The following is a 14,047-nucleotide window of genomic DNA, read 5'->3' on the forward strand; positions in this document are numbered from 1 at the left end:
AACTGGTGGCATCTTTCTGGAAGGTGTGGGTTATCTTTCCTGGCTGCCATTTAATGTTAACCCAGTCCTCTTTTCCCAGTCTGTTCCGGCGCATCTTGAAATACTCTCTATAGAACAATCGGAACATTTTTTAAATGTGCGCTTACTCTTTGCCTTTACCAAATGTGCGTTTAACCAATGTATTTTCCTGTAATATATTTTATATTACCCAAATGTGTAACCAGCCTTTCTGGAGTCCTCAACTTCATTTGACCCTTGCAGAGGATCAACCACATAAATGTGGTTTGAAAGGGCATGGAGGTACTGTTTTAAAAAGTAGCATACTGTATAATTAAACCAAACCTTTTTCAATATGTCAGCAGCAACAATAATGTATCAGCTTTTCTTCAAAAATGAAAACCACAGTTAACTAATAGATTCACAAAAGCTATTAAAAGTAATACTAAAATAATAACTACCCATTTTAAATGGGTATATTTAAGACTTAAAAGTATTGAAATAATTAAAGATGTCAGATCAGATGAAAGAAAGTTGCACAATTTGGGGTCAGAAGACTCAAATCTTTAGTGGAGCAGTAGTGACCACCAATGAGAAATGGTTGAATGAGTACTTATTTTGGACTACATTTTATATTGTTTCCCTATGATATAGATGAAGAACATGAAGACATTAAAACTAAAAGAAGCATTTTTAAACCAATCCTGAGGCAAAGATGCATTTACAAAATGGGGCTGCATGAGATACACATTTTAGTCTTAACTCTGTCACAGTATATGAGTAATGTATTACAATATTTTTTAATAGCAATGTATATTTAGTTGTATGCATTTGAATAAATGTAATCATACATCTTCAAAGTAATATTTGATTAACTTGAAATGTGCAAACCCTGAGCAAAACATGCTGTAAAAGCAGCTACAGTATTACTACACGAGTAGCTGTATACTCACCACAAACTTCCAGTGCACATTTCTTATATTGACAAATCCAATGGCTCCATCATATAGATCAAATGTGACCTGAAAAAATTAGGGAATATGTAAACATAAGTGTTATTTTCTATAATATACAGGTGCAAAACAATAATTTAATTTACACAGTATTCATTATTTATTTTTCTCAACAGGAACAAGAAAAAAAGGGAAGCTTATATTCTAAATGTATTGGTTAAAAACAACACAAATGTCTCCAAAAACTACATACATGATTATAATATTGCTGGAAGTTGCCTGTAGACACAGTTCAGTCTCCTTTCTCAAGCCTACAATACTAAAAGGGATGAAAATACTTTGAATAATCAGTTTTACTCACCTTTTTTAGCTCTTGCCTGGCCATCTGCTCTCGTGTGCCGTGTAGGATTACACCCATGGTGTAGTGATCCAGGAGGTATAGACGGCCAGCATTATCCTTCAGGTTGAGGATGCCTCTAATGTAACATTCTATTACCTTTTGGATAAATTGTAGGGGAAATAATCATACAAAATGCCAGCTAATATAGAGGCCAAAGTCGGTTTTAATCACATCATTGTCAGATCATTTTAGAATGGATCAATTATGCAAAACCTTTGCTAAAACTGGTCTATCTAAAGTCACACTCCAGATGGACTGGCCTAACAATTTACTTGGATATCATTTTGTGTAGCACAAATTACATACTTTTTGTCAACAATTGAATCATTAACATATGACTTATGTGAGATGAGCAGACCGGTACAGCATAAGTTTTAATAAATACTTGCCTCGCCTATGATGAGTTCATCAGGTCTCAAACTCTGAAATTCTCTGTGCCTCAGGGTGAAATGATGCTTCTCTTCAGCATGTCTTACAACAGCCACAACAACTTCAGTTGGTTTGCATGTCCAAAGGGCATCAACCTAAAATGAAATGAACAATGGTATCATAATAACTTCATACAGCATTTGCCATTAATTCAATTTTAAATACTTTTAATGCACTATACATTTTGTACGTTTTCTATGAAAGATTGGCTCATGCTAAAACGTTTTTAATGCTTTCTTAACATTGTTTTATAGCTCGAAGAATTGCTTACTTTGTTACTCTGTTTAAAGCATACATTTTAATATAGCAAAACAATACCTCTGTTGCAGGCTTGGACCCTTTACTTGTGGGGTCATTGCTACTGTTCTTCACATCTGTGCTGCTCTGAATATCTTCGCCAGTGTTCAGAGTTAACTTTGCTCTTTTTGGAACTGGAAGAATGTCTGGAGTGGTGTAATATTTGGAGCTGGCAGTGCGAGGCTTTGCTCCATCTCTCTTTGCCCAACCTTCCTTAGATTGACTGATGTCTTTTGGTAGCAATGTTTTGAGGAGTAACTGCTCAGATAAGTGATGTGCCATGATGTGTTCTCTGTACCTCCCCTGTAGAGAGCCATACATTGTTCTGATGAATGCCGCTGGCCTCAGTCGTCTCTGCTTTTTTAGAATAGAATGTTTGACTATTCCAAACCATCTCTCCACATGGCAGTTTGTGTCCCTTGTTTTACTTTGGCCAAATGTGTCTTCCTCTGTGTCAGTTGCATATCTTTTCAAATTCCCCAACAGCAGCCCACTCCAAAGGGGAAAAATCCCTAGATAGTTGTCAAAAAGGACATCAACAATGCCAGGGCAAAAGTATGGATTTTCATCCTGTGGGGTTTCGACCTCCTCTTTTTCAAGCTCTCCCTGTACCTCCTCCATGACCTTCCTAAACTCATATGTGAAGGGAGATCTGCCAACAATTGTGTGGGCATTTCTTCTTTCTTCATCATCTTCCTCCTGAGTTAAGGGGCTGTCTCCTAACTTGTCCCCCTCTTCCATGTCGGGAATCCTGCATTCTTTTATGACGGCCTTCAGATGGATCAGGACAGTATTGGAATTGTGCTTTCCAATTAACACAGTGCACAGCGAGCGGAAAATTTTTAGTGCTGTGGTCATTGAAGTAGCATTTTGCAACCTGGCAAATGCAAATGTTGCAAATTCCTTCAAACCCTTGTCTGCAGTTCTTCTCCCAATTGACTGTGCTACAGCTTTCAGCACGTGTGCAGAGCAAATGTGTAGCACTGTCAACATTCGGATTTCCTTCCATGACTTCAGCGTTGAACAGATAGCAAAAGCCCTGTCCAAGTAACTGACAATGCTCTCCTTGTTAAAAGAAAGGAGAACACTTTGGAGCAGGGCCCAGCTGTAGTCTGTTTCTACCTGATGTACTTTTATTTTAGTGTACTGTGACAGTTTGCGGAGGAACTGCATTAGCCAGAATGTGATTGGTGGTATGGAGTGTTCATTTGTCAGCATTTCACAGACTGGGAGGGGAGGTACTTGCTGACCACCTCCAGGAAGAGTGAGGCAGTAATAAAGCACTCTTTTGGTCTGACCTGGAACTTTGGATGCAACATTACCTGTAGCATCTAGATATAGGGTCAGCGGTGTCTTCTTTCTCAGGTGTTGCACAACTATGTTTACTCCGGTTTCAGAATACATATGTACTCCAAATGGGTCAACTTGAAAATGTTGTATGTACCCAGGCATCCTGCGATAATTTGAGTCACATTCCTTAATGATCATTTGTGTGAGGTACATCTCCATGAAAACATCCTCATGGATTCTTTTACCTCTTCTTCCTTCTGAACGTATCACTTTGAGAACATTTTTGTTCAGACTGCGGGTTATGTTTCCTGAAATCAGTTCAGCAACAGGTGTTTTTTTAAGTTTACTGTAAAATACTTGACTCACTCCTTTATGCAGGGCTCTTGCAATTCTGCCTCTTCTTCTGTTTGCTGCTGGTCAGAATTTTTTCTCATTTGCTTTGTGTGCCATTTTCCCTCTTTGCAGCACAGATATTTTAACAAGGGTGTCTCCCACTGGCTCATTTTGGATTTTAAAGAAGAATTTGGCCCTGCAGGAAGGGAATGTACAAACTGCACAGATGTTTAAGTACGGACTTTTAATTTTCCTGCTGTTAGGAGTTTTTATGTGGTGACTCTTGAAGGCAAGTGTACAACAGGGATTTTTATCTCGAAAACTCTTGTACAACACGTCGGTCCACGGTTGCCTCAGTTTGTTTGAACCCGTCAATGGAACAATCTTTTGCCATTTCTTTCGATTTACTGTTATTCTGAACCTTTTAGATACTACTGGCAACTTCCGCCAATGTGTTTTGGGGCCTGTGTTTTTATTGTCATCTTGTGCTCCTCTTTGCAAATTCTGTTCTTCAGTTTCTGCCTCATTGATTTCTATGTCCTCATCTGATAACTGGTCATCTACTTCTCGTCCACTCTGAGAAGACATCCTTTCTTGTTTGTCTTCTCCTTCTTTATTTTCTGTGTCCTCATCTGATACCTTATTCTGAATCATGCTCAGAGGTAAGTCCTTTGTAAGACAGTCTTCAGAACATGCCCCTCCAACATCTCTCTCGTTTTGATTTTCCTCCATTACCTGAACTTCCTTCTGCTCTAATGATTTTTGGCGTTTATAGATCAAATCCCTCAATCCTTTTCGATTGTTGGTCCATACAACCCACAGCCAATGACGGTTTTTCTTATCATCATGACCAAAAAGGATTAGAGCGAGTTCCGACCAAATATATGAAGAATGTCCTGTATCTCTTTTGGTAATGTGAACACTCTTCATTGCTCGGACCAAAGCTTCCATTCCACCAGCCATTGCCCATAAGTCCTTCCTCTGGGCCCTGTTTCCTTTTTTAACTCTTCCCATTATTTTCAAATTGCATCTAACCTAGGAAAAGGAGGACAGGCAAAGCTAAATATTATATTATAACTTTTTAGAAGTACATATAAGAAAAAAACTGTGGCCAAATATGTAACACTAAGTTGGGTTTTTGTTTTGGTTTGCAAAACTAGTCATTTGTCATTTTAATATGTGTAATATTACATAACAGGAACAAATAACATTTGTTTGTAGTTTAAATTCAGTAACATTTCAGTTGATCAAATACTAACAAGATGAGCTCAAACGTAATTGTCTAAACAGGTATATAAGCATAGCTTAAATGACTGTTAGTAACTTCAATGAAAAGACAATAAAATAAAATAATACTTACATATAACCTTGGAACAGGAGTGGAGGCATGTTTTCAAAGAAGTCCCAGCGCATTAAGTACTGAAAGTGTTATATTTAGGCAAAATGTGTCCTCTGTGTCAGTAGCATACATTTTAAAAAATGTCTATCCTCATAGTTTGCTGTAAGCACTGAAAAACGGCATGATCCATGCATGCTTTATTGAAGGCAAGTGATTGGCTGGAGGCTTGATTGCTCTAAATACTTCATTTGATTGGTTTAAACTCTTCACCCTTTTGCCATGGACCAATTTTTTTTCTTTTAAGGTGTGGCAGCTGATCTTTAGAGGGGAAATAAAAAGTAAAGTATATTATCGTGTACATCATCTGCACCTGAAGATGTTTTCACGATTCGGCTTCATTTCTAGTCCTAAATCCTAGTCCTAATTTATTGCACTAAGAAGTACTTGCACTAATGTCCAACTCATGTTTCTTGTTGATTGTGTTTTTTATATGTATTACTTACTTTTATACCCTTGTTTAGCTAGAACTTTCTTAAGTTGTTTATATATATATGTTGTTTTTGTTCACGCTGTGGGACTGTAAGAAACGGCATTTCAATGTTTCTGTATAACACATGTGGAAAATTTGACACTAAAGTTGACTTTAACTTCAACTTTGGCTAAATCTGTAATATTTAGTTTTGTTCACAAAAATATTTATACAAATGTATCGGTGGAGTATAACAAACAGGAGACTATACCGATTGTAAGTCGCTTTGGATGAAAACGTCAGCTAAATGTAATATTAATGTGTAGTGAGTTTGGTAGTAATAAACTGTACGTTATTGAAGATGATGCCATATTTATTGATGATTTTACATTATAAATATTCACCAAAATTATTCAAAACCATATTCTTCCAAACTCTCTGCTGTAGTATGAGCAACAGGAGACTATTGATGTGTGTAGTGAGTTTGGTAGAAATATACTGTATAATAGTAACATTATTGAAGATGATGCCATATTTATTGATGATTTTACATTATAAATATTCACCAAAATTATTCAAAACCATATTCTTCCAAACTCTCTGCTGTAGTATGACCAACAGGACACTATTGATGTGTGTAGTGAGTTTGGTAGAAATATACTGTATAATAGTAACATTATTGAAGATGATGCCATATTTATTGATGATTTTACATTATAAATATTCACCAAAATTATTCAAAACCATTATTCTTCCAAACTCTCTGCTGTAGTATGACCACCAGGAGACTATTGATGTGTGTAGTGAGTTTGGTAGAAATATACTGTACAATAGTGAAGTGATTGAATATTATTGTATTCTCTTTTTTCGGAGTTGCACTTTGCAGACGGTCCCTGAGCACTCGTTTGTTCTCCGGCTGCAGATAGAGACCAATGTAATGTGCCCAGTTTGGAGGACAACATGTATTGGCTTTTTTTTTATCAAAATGTGATTGTAGTTCGTTTTCAACCTTACCACGGTACTTAGGAGACGTAATTTGTGTTTGAACAACGTCTTGTTCATGAGTTATTGATCCGTGAAATCCGAATCTGCCAATATCGTTCTAACTTTACTCAACTAAAGAGAACAGGGTGAGTGTTAAAACCAGGCTCTGCTGGGGTTTCCTAAACAATTCATGTTTACTCTGTTTTACTTTATCTCTGAAAAATACAGTCTCGATAAAAAAGCAACGTCTTGGAGTCCGATGTGGCATATTGAAATGTTGTAGGTCTAAACTTCCCCTTTCACGTCCGTGTGTCTGCGCCATCATGGTTACATAACTATACAGACTTATGTGTTTTTGTTCTGTGGTGTTAGTTGATTTAAAACAAAAAGTAATCGCGTAAATCACGATCATAAACTGTGATTAATCTTCATAAATCAGAAGTTTTAAATATTAGTAGGCCTGTTAACGTGTATTTTGGAGAGATATAAAACAAATACATCGTGTGTAGTAGTCTAATAAAGCAGTCCATGAAAAACTGCTGAGAGAAATAAGAGGGGTTTGAATCCGTGTATCTACCGTCCGTTTGTTTTTCTTTATTCAACACGTAAACTGAAGAGCGAGGACTTTTTGACTTTACAGGCGCATTTCCACTACACGGTCGGCCTCGACAAGCTTTGGGACAAACTCCCCTCTCTCCGGCAGAAACAGGAAATGCTGTAACTGTATGTAACAACGGTTTCAAATCAGCTTGTCTTTGACAAAACATTACAATTAATAACTCAAATAAAACTCCAAACATCTTTAATTGTGTTTGTACAGCTCTTTTAGTTTAAACCTGATTTTTATAAGCTTCTTAGTTTTTGCAACAATCTGTAAATATACACAACTTTATAATAAAATAAAAATGTACCTTTTTCTAGACTAAACACAGGTAAAGTCACAAGGGTTTGTCACTTTGCTATCAGGCCAGACTCTAAAGACTTTCCAAGGTGTAAAATGCTGCTGCCGGAGTACTGACTGGAAGTATTGCTGATATCATGTCCACAATATCCTCTTAAAATACTCTGCCCAATAATATCAGTCTCAGGAAGAAAGGTGTTTTAATGCTTATTAAAAATAGCAGAGAAACATGCAAGCTTGTACTCAGGAGGGGACATTGACAGAGGAGTACTCACAAAGTACACAGTAAAAGTACTTCATAGTACTTGTGGGAGTAGTTTCACTAGTACTGAGTCCAACAGGATCAATCTCACGAAGAACTAATGGCAAAAATCATTTTCCCCCTCATCAAACTTAGAAGAAGTGGCTTGATTTTGTTCTCAGGAGGGGACATTGACAGAGGACTTTTTTTTAAAACAACACACTAGAAGTACTTCATTGTATTGTGGTAGTAGGTGTAAGACTACTGAGTCCAGCAGTATCAATATCATTAAGAACTAATGGTAACATTGTGGTATCTCTCATCAAAGATAGCAGAAAGCATGCATTATGTACTATGGAGGGGACTCTGACAGAGGATTACTCACAAAGTACACAGTAAAAGTACTTCATTTTATTTCTGGTAGCAGTCAAACTAGTACCGAGTCCAACAGTATCAGTTTTATTAAGAACTTATGGTAACAAATATTTGTATCGATCATCAAATATAGCAGGACAAAAAATGAAGAGCAGCTGATTTGAAAAAACAAAGTGGAGAGACGGCTGAGTGACCGCAGAGCAGAATCGCTGCATAGTTTAAATCTCCTAACAATGTTGTCCATTTTAGACAGAGGCTTATTATATTTACAGCCCTTAATAACATTCATTTTCTGGGCTCAATATGTGTCTTGGCCGTTTTCGTTGTGATCGCTAAATTCACCTTGTTTATAATATTATCACCGTTCCAAGCAAACGAGTGCTTTTGTTTTGAAATCACTTCCGTGAGTTTCGCCCCGCCCCTCGCTCCAATGACCATTGTCGGTATCTGTCACTACCCGATCTGCCCCCCTGCCCGATCTGTACTGCGCATGTGCGAGATGGACTCTTTTTATTGGGTTCTTTTATTTGGGGTTAAGTACATTGTCAGAATAAGTGAGAAATGGATTTAACTTCTGTTAGACAGCTATATGCCATACATTTTTGCATACATTCACAGTAAATATTTATTCAGTATTCAGTATGATAGCTGTCATACCATAGAGAACCGCAGTGACGCGTCCTAAAACCCGGAAGTAAACTTCTTCCAGTTCCTTCGACAAAAGGGTTACCCTAGGGTTACCCCTAACCCTAACCCCTAAATGTCTGAATAATGTAGTAACTACTCGTCTAGTCTGTCAAAGGGAGAATCTAGTAATTTTTTCGCGCAATGTTAGTAACTATAGTGTGATTACTGAATGTATAACAGTAACGCGTTACATTACTCCGTTACCGACAAATGTAATATTATTACAGTACCCAACACCCAACTCTGCTCGTATGGGAGTATAGCTACTTGCTGCCACTATCATATTGTGAGCACTATCTGCTCCTAAAGTAGTGAGCTGTCCATCTCCTGGATTCAGCAGAATGCCACCCCTCCGTTTTCACCAGACCTAAAGAACGAGGGCACAACACTTGTCATGGATTAAATGTGCTTTTACACAGAGGTAGTTATAGCTCTGACTGATGTGTGGAGGTGGAAGAAGTACTCAGATCTTGCTCTTGAGTCAAAGTAGAAGTACTCAGATCTTGTACTTGAGTAAAAGTAGAAGTACTCAGATCTTGTACTTGGGTAAAAGTAGAAGTACACAGATCTTGAGTAAAAGTAGAAGTACTCAGATCTTGTACTTGAGTAAAAGTAGAAGTACTCAGATCTTGTACTTGGGTAAAAGTAGAAGTACACAGATCTTGAGTAAAAGTAGAAGTACTCAGACCTTGTACTTGAGTAAAAATAGAAGTACTCAGATCTTGAGTAAAAGTAGAAGTACTCAGATCTTGTACTTGAGTAAAAGTAGAAGTACTCAGACCTTGTACTTGAGTAAAAGTAGAAGTACTCAGATCTTGTACTTGGGTAAAAGTAGAAGTACACAGATCTTGAGTAAAAGTAGAAGTACTCAGACCTTGTACTTGAGTAAAAGTAGAAGTACTCAGATCTTGAGTAAAAGTAGAAGTACTCAGATCTTGTACTTGAGTAAAAGTAGAAGTACCAGAGTGTAGGAATACTCTGTTACAGTAAAAGTCCTGCATTCAAAATGTTCCTCAAGTAAAAGTAGAAAAGTATTATCATCAAAATATAGTGAAAGTAGCGACAGTAAAAGTAGTCATTGTGCAGATTGGTCCATTTCAGAATAATATATATGATATGTTTTATAATGATTGATCATGAAAGTGTTCTCAAAGCTGGTAAAGGTGCAGCTAGTTTGAATGACTTTGTATACTGCAGGGTAGCTTGTGGATTTACTCCAGGTGGAACTAAAGTCTGATTTAACACTTGATTATATTTCACATCATTCATCCATATCTGTAAAGTAACTAAAGGTATTAAATGCATGTAGTGGAGGAAAAGTACACCAGTTACCTCTGAACTGTAGTGGAGTAGAAGTACAGAGTAGTGGAACATTAAAATAAAGTACAGGTCCCTCAAAATTGTACTTAAGTACAGTACTTGATTAAATGTACATGTAGCTTGTTCCAGTTCCTCTCTTTCCTTGACTTCCACTGCCGTGCAATTCATGTTAAAATACCCGCTGGAGTTACGAAGGAAGTTTGGGTGAAACTTGGTAATATGATTAATTTTATGTAAATGTTTTGACACGTTAAGGTTTGCAGATTATTCTCAACCAATCCCCTTTTTTTTTACAGCACAAATTTAAACCAAAATGTATCATTATGATGGATTTGATTGAAATGCTTGCATTATAAAGTGTGTGTGTTTATGTATTTGTCTCCAGGGTTACTAGTTCATCTCTCAGGATGGAGACCATGAGAGATTTGGATGATGAGGAGGAGGACAAATCTTCAGTGTCCAGAAAACCTCCAGATTTGAGTAATACACTTGGAGCATCTGACACAAGGTAAGAGTCTGTTTCTGCTGTGAACTGACCTGAAGAGGAGTCTGGTTTGATCTGAGTAGCAGATCACAGTACAGAGACTCAGTAAAGCTTCACTGTGGAGTTCAGTCATGAAACAAAGTCAATGAGAGGAAAGAAACCCAGAAGAGGAAAGTAAAGAGGTAACTGAGCTCTGGCTGTGCTCATCAGCAACAGTTAATCATCTACTATTGTGAAATCATTCTCACACTCGACATGTAGGACTTTGTGTTTGGTTTAGTAAATGAACTTCGAACATGTAGAACTATTCCCTCTCACAAAGAATTGTAACAACAGAAACCCTCAAAACACCATTTTTAAAACATAAAGTTTAGAGTAAGAACAAAAATCTTTAAAGGGGAAAGAAAATCAAAACTGAAATCAAACGCTGCTTTTTACAAGAACTAGTGATGTGTGTTAAACATTCTGTTGTTTCCACAGACAGAGAGCAGAGTCTCCAGTCCCCAGCTGTCTGTCTCTGAAGAGTGACTGGTCTATGGAGAAACCTCCATTCTTCAGTAATGAACCTGGACCCCCAGACACAAGGTAAGAATCTGTTTCTGCTGTGAACTGACCTGAAGAGGAGTCTGGTTTGATCTGAGTAGCAGATCACAGTACAGAAACTCAGTAGAGCTCAGTATAGAAACTCAGTAGAGCTCAGTATAGAAACTCAGTAGAGCTCAGTACAGAAACTCAGTAGAGCTCAGTATAGAAACTCAGTAGAGCTCAGTATAGAAACTCAGTAGAGCTCAGTATAGAAACTCAGTAGAGCTCAGTATAGAAACTCAGTAGAGCTCAGTATAGAAACCAGTAGAGCTCAGTATAGAAACTCAGTAGAGCTCAGTATAGAAACTCAGTAGGGCTCAGTATAGAAACTCAGTAGAGCTCAGTATAGAAACTCAGACGTACTTGAATCAGATAAGGGAAATATCGGCACCTAGAGCTCTACAGTACTTCATATTGAATTGAAGTTATACATTGATGTGTATCAACCATTGATTGTTAGTTTGACTTTTAATGGAGCAGCCACAATGTTAGCTAAGTCTAACTCCACTCAATCTAATGTCCATTCAGGAACTAGCATTTTGAAAGTGATTTGCTTTCCATGTTGTGGACAGACCTGACAAAGTGTTCACTGCTTTTACAAATTGGAATCATTATGTAGTTATTACATAAACAAGTTTAATTTAGCCGTAGTAAAACTTGTGAGGTACAGTGAACATGCTGTAGGCGAGGATGTTACAGACAGAAGGGCGTTTTGTTTCATAATTATATGAATCACTAAATATCTACCACTTGGGAACAGTTACCAGGATGAAATATCATCTACAGATAAAGAACTTTAAAAAAACAAGAATTTGCCAACTTTGGGTTGTACCATTGGTGAAAATCAGTCACCGTAAAGTGCTATAAAGGATGTGTTGATCTCCACAGAGGGAAGAGGAAGAGTGGTGTTCCTGTGGAGGAGCAGCTGTCCAGCTGTGCTCTGTGTCAGGACGTCCTGAAGGATCCAGTCTCTACCAGCTGTGGACACTGGTTCTGCAGACAGTGCATCACCTCATACTGGGAGCAGAGACCTCCATCAGGAGACCCCTGCTGTCCCCAGTGTGGAGAGAGATCCTCAGTCTTCTGCTGGATCACTGCTGCAGTTCTGGACCACATGTGGACTACAGACCAGAGAGGAGAGCTGCCCAAGACCCTCACTGACATGTACTCACACTTCCTGCTGGTCCAGACCAAGAGGAAGAAGCAGAAGTATGAAGAGGGACATGAGACGAGTCCACAGCAGCTGACGGAGGCTGACAGGGAGCTTCTTCTGAAGCTGGGGAGGCTGGCGTTTGAACATCTGGAGAAAGGACACATCATGTTCTACCAAGAAGACCTGCAGCGCTGTGGTCTTGATGTCACAGAGGCCTTGGTGCACTCAGGAGTTTGTACAGAGATCTTCAAAAGCGAGAGAGTGATATTCAAGAAAACAGTCTACTGCTTTGTTCATCTGAGCATTCAGGAGTTTCTGGCTGCAGTCTACATGTTGCACTGTTACTCCAACAGAGACACAGAGGTACTGAAGGACTTCCTGCAGTGGGACTTGGACGATGACAAGAGTGATAGCAGTGATCAGGAGTACCCATCCCTGGATGTCTTCCTAAAGAGTGCCATGATGAAATCATTCAGAAGCAGAAATGGCCATCTGGACTTGTTTGTCCGCTTTCTCCACGGCCTCTCTCTGGAGTCCAACCAGAGACTCTTAGGAGGCCTGCTGGGTCGCACAGACAACAGACCAGAAACCATCCAGAGAGCCATCAGCAACCTGAAGAAGATGACAAGTGATGAAGTCTCTGATGAAAGGAGCATCAACATCTTCCACTGTCTGACAGAGATGAAGGACCACTCAGTACATCAGGAGATCACAGAGTTCCTGAAGTCAGAGAACAGATCAGAGAAGAGACTCTCTGTGATCCACTACTCTGCTCTGGCCTACACGCTGGAGATGTCAGAGGAGGTTCTGGATGAGTTGGACCTGGAGAAGTCCAAAACATCAGAGGAGAGACGACGGAGACTGATTCCAGCTGTGAGGAACTGCAGGAAGGCTGTGTGAGTCCAGATGTGATTAGCTTTAGAGATTAGTGTAGATAAGGATTTTAGTTTTTAAAATAAACACTGTACAACTTGTTGCTGTTTCACATACTGTGTGAGCTAAATTGAATTAATACAATTATTCTAATAATTTAAAAATGTTACAGTCTTTTCTTCTCTTAATTTTCCTTGTCAAAATAATATGAAGGATGTTTTATCACAGCAACATGTGATCAGAACATACAGAATAACTTTACATATGTCATTGAATGCAGTAAAGTTATTATGAAACGATTGCAGTTTCTTTATCGTTAAATTAGACACAGAGCAATATCTAATTTATGTTGACTCTAGTCTTCTCTAGTCTAGAAGGTAGCTAGCAGAGAGGTGACAGACATGGGATCAGATCACACTCTACCAAATATTAAATAGACTAACATCCAGTGGTAATCAGATCATGAGATTCAAAATGTTTTTCCTCAAATGCATGAAGTAAATATGTTGTTTCCTCTTTTTTTATATAAACAAATTCTGTAATATGTGTTCGAACAGAATTCCTGACAGTGGATTCTTAGACTGGGAAGTCGTGGCCTCAGCTCTGAAGTCCGACCCCTCCGATCTGAGAGAGCTGGAGGTGAAAGTAGCCCTGCAGGATTCAGAGGTGGAGCAGCTGAGTTCTGGACTAAAGAGTCCAAACTGTAGACTGAAGACTCTGAGGTCAGATCACTGGCTGTAGTTCATGTGGTTTTGTACTGTATTTATAATTGATATATTTATAATTCCATCATTTGCCTGAGTACAAAGACATTTTAATAAGTTCACATTTCTTTCTAAATTGCTGAATATTTGACAAGAATAACAGAAAGCAGAGAAAGTAAATGTGTGAGGGGACAGTGTGTGAGCTTCCACAGACTCTCACTGTGCTCCATGAG

The 14,047-nt window shown here is 38.3% G+C and overlaps 1 long non-coding RNA gene and 1 pseudogene across 1 annotated transcript; both read left to right on the forward strand.

The window, feature by feature from the left end:
* The window catches only part of LOC117497681, a 139,573-nt pseudogene that overhangs the window by 122,680 nt on the left and 2,846 nt on the right, over positions 1–14,047 (forward strand).
* LOC117497684 lies at positions 6,452–11,019 on the forward strand. The gene is made up of 3 exons (XR_004557453.1): positions 6,452–6,637; positions 10,401–10,523; positions 10,980–11,019. It is a non-coding gene; the product is annotated as an uncharacterized LOC117497684 (long non-coding RNA).

The sequence above is a fragment of the Trematomus bernacchii genome, unplaced genomic scaffold (assembly GCF_902827165.1).
Source record: "Trematomus bernacchii unplaced genomic scaffold, fTreBer1.1, whole genome shotgun sequence".
Taxonomy (NCBI): domain Eukaryota; kingdom Metazoa; phylum Chordata; class Actinopteri; order Perciformes; family Nototheniidae; genus Trematomus; species Trematomus bernacchii.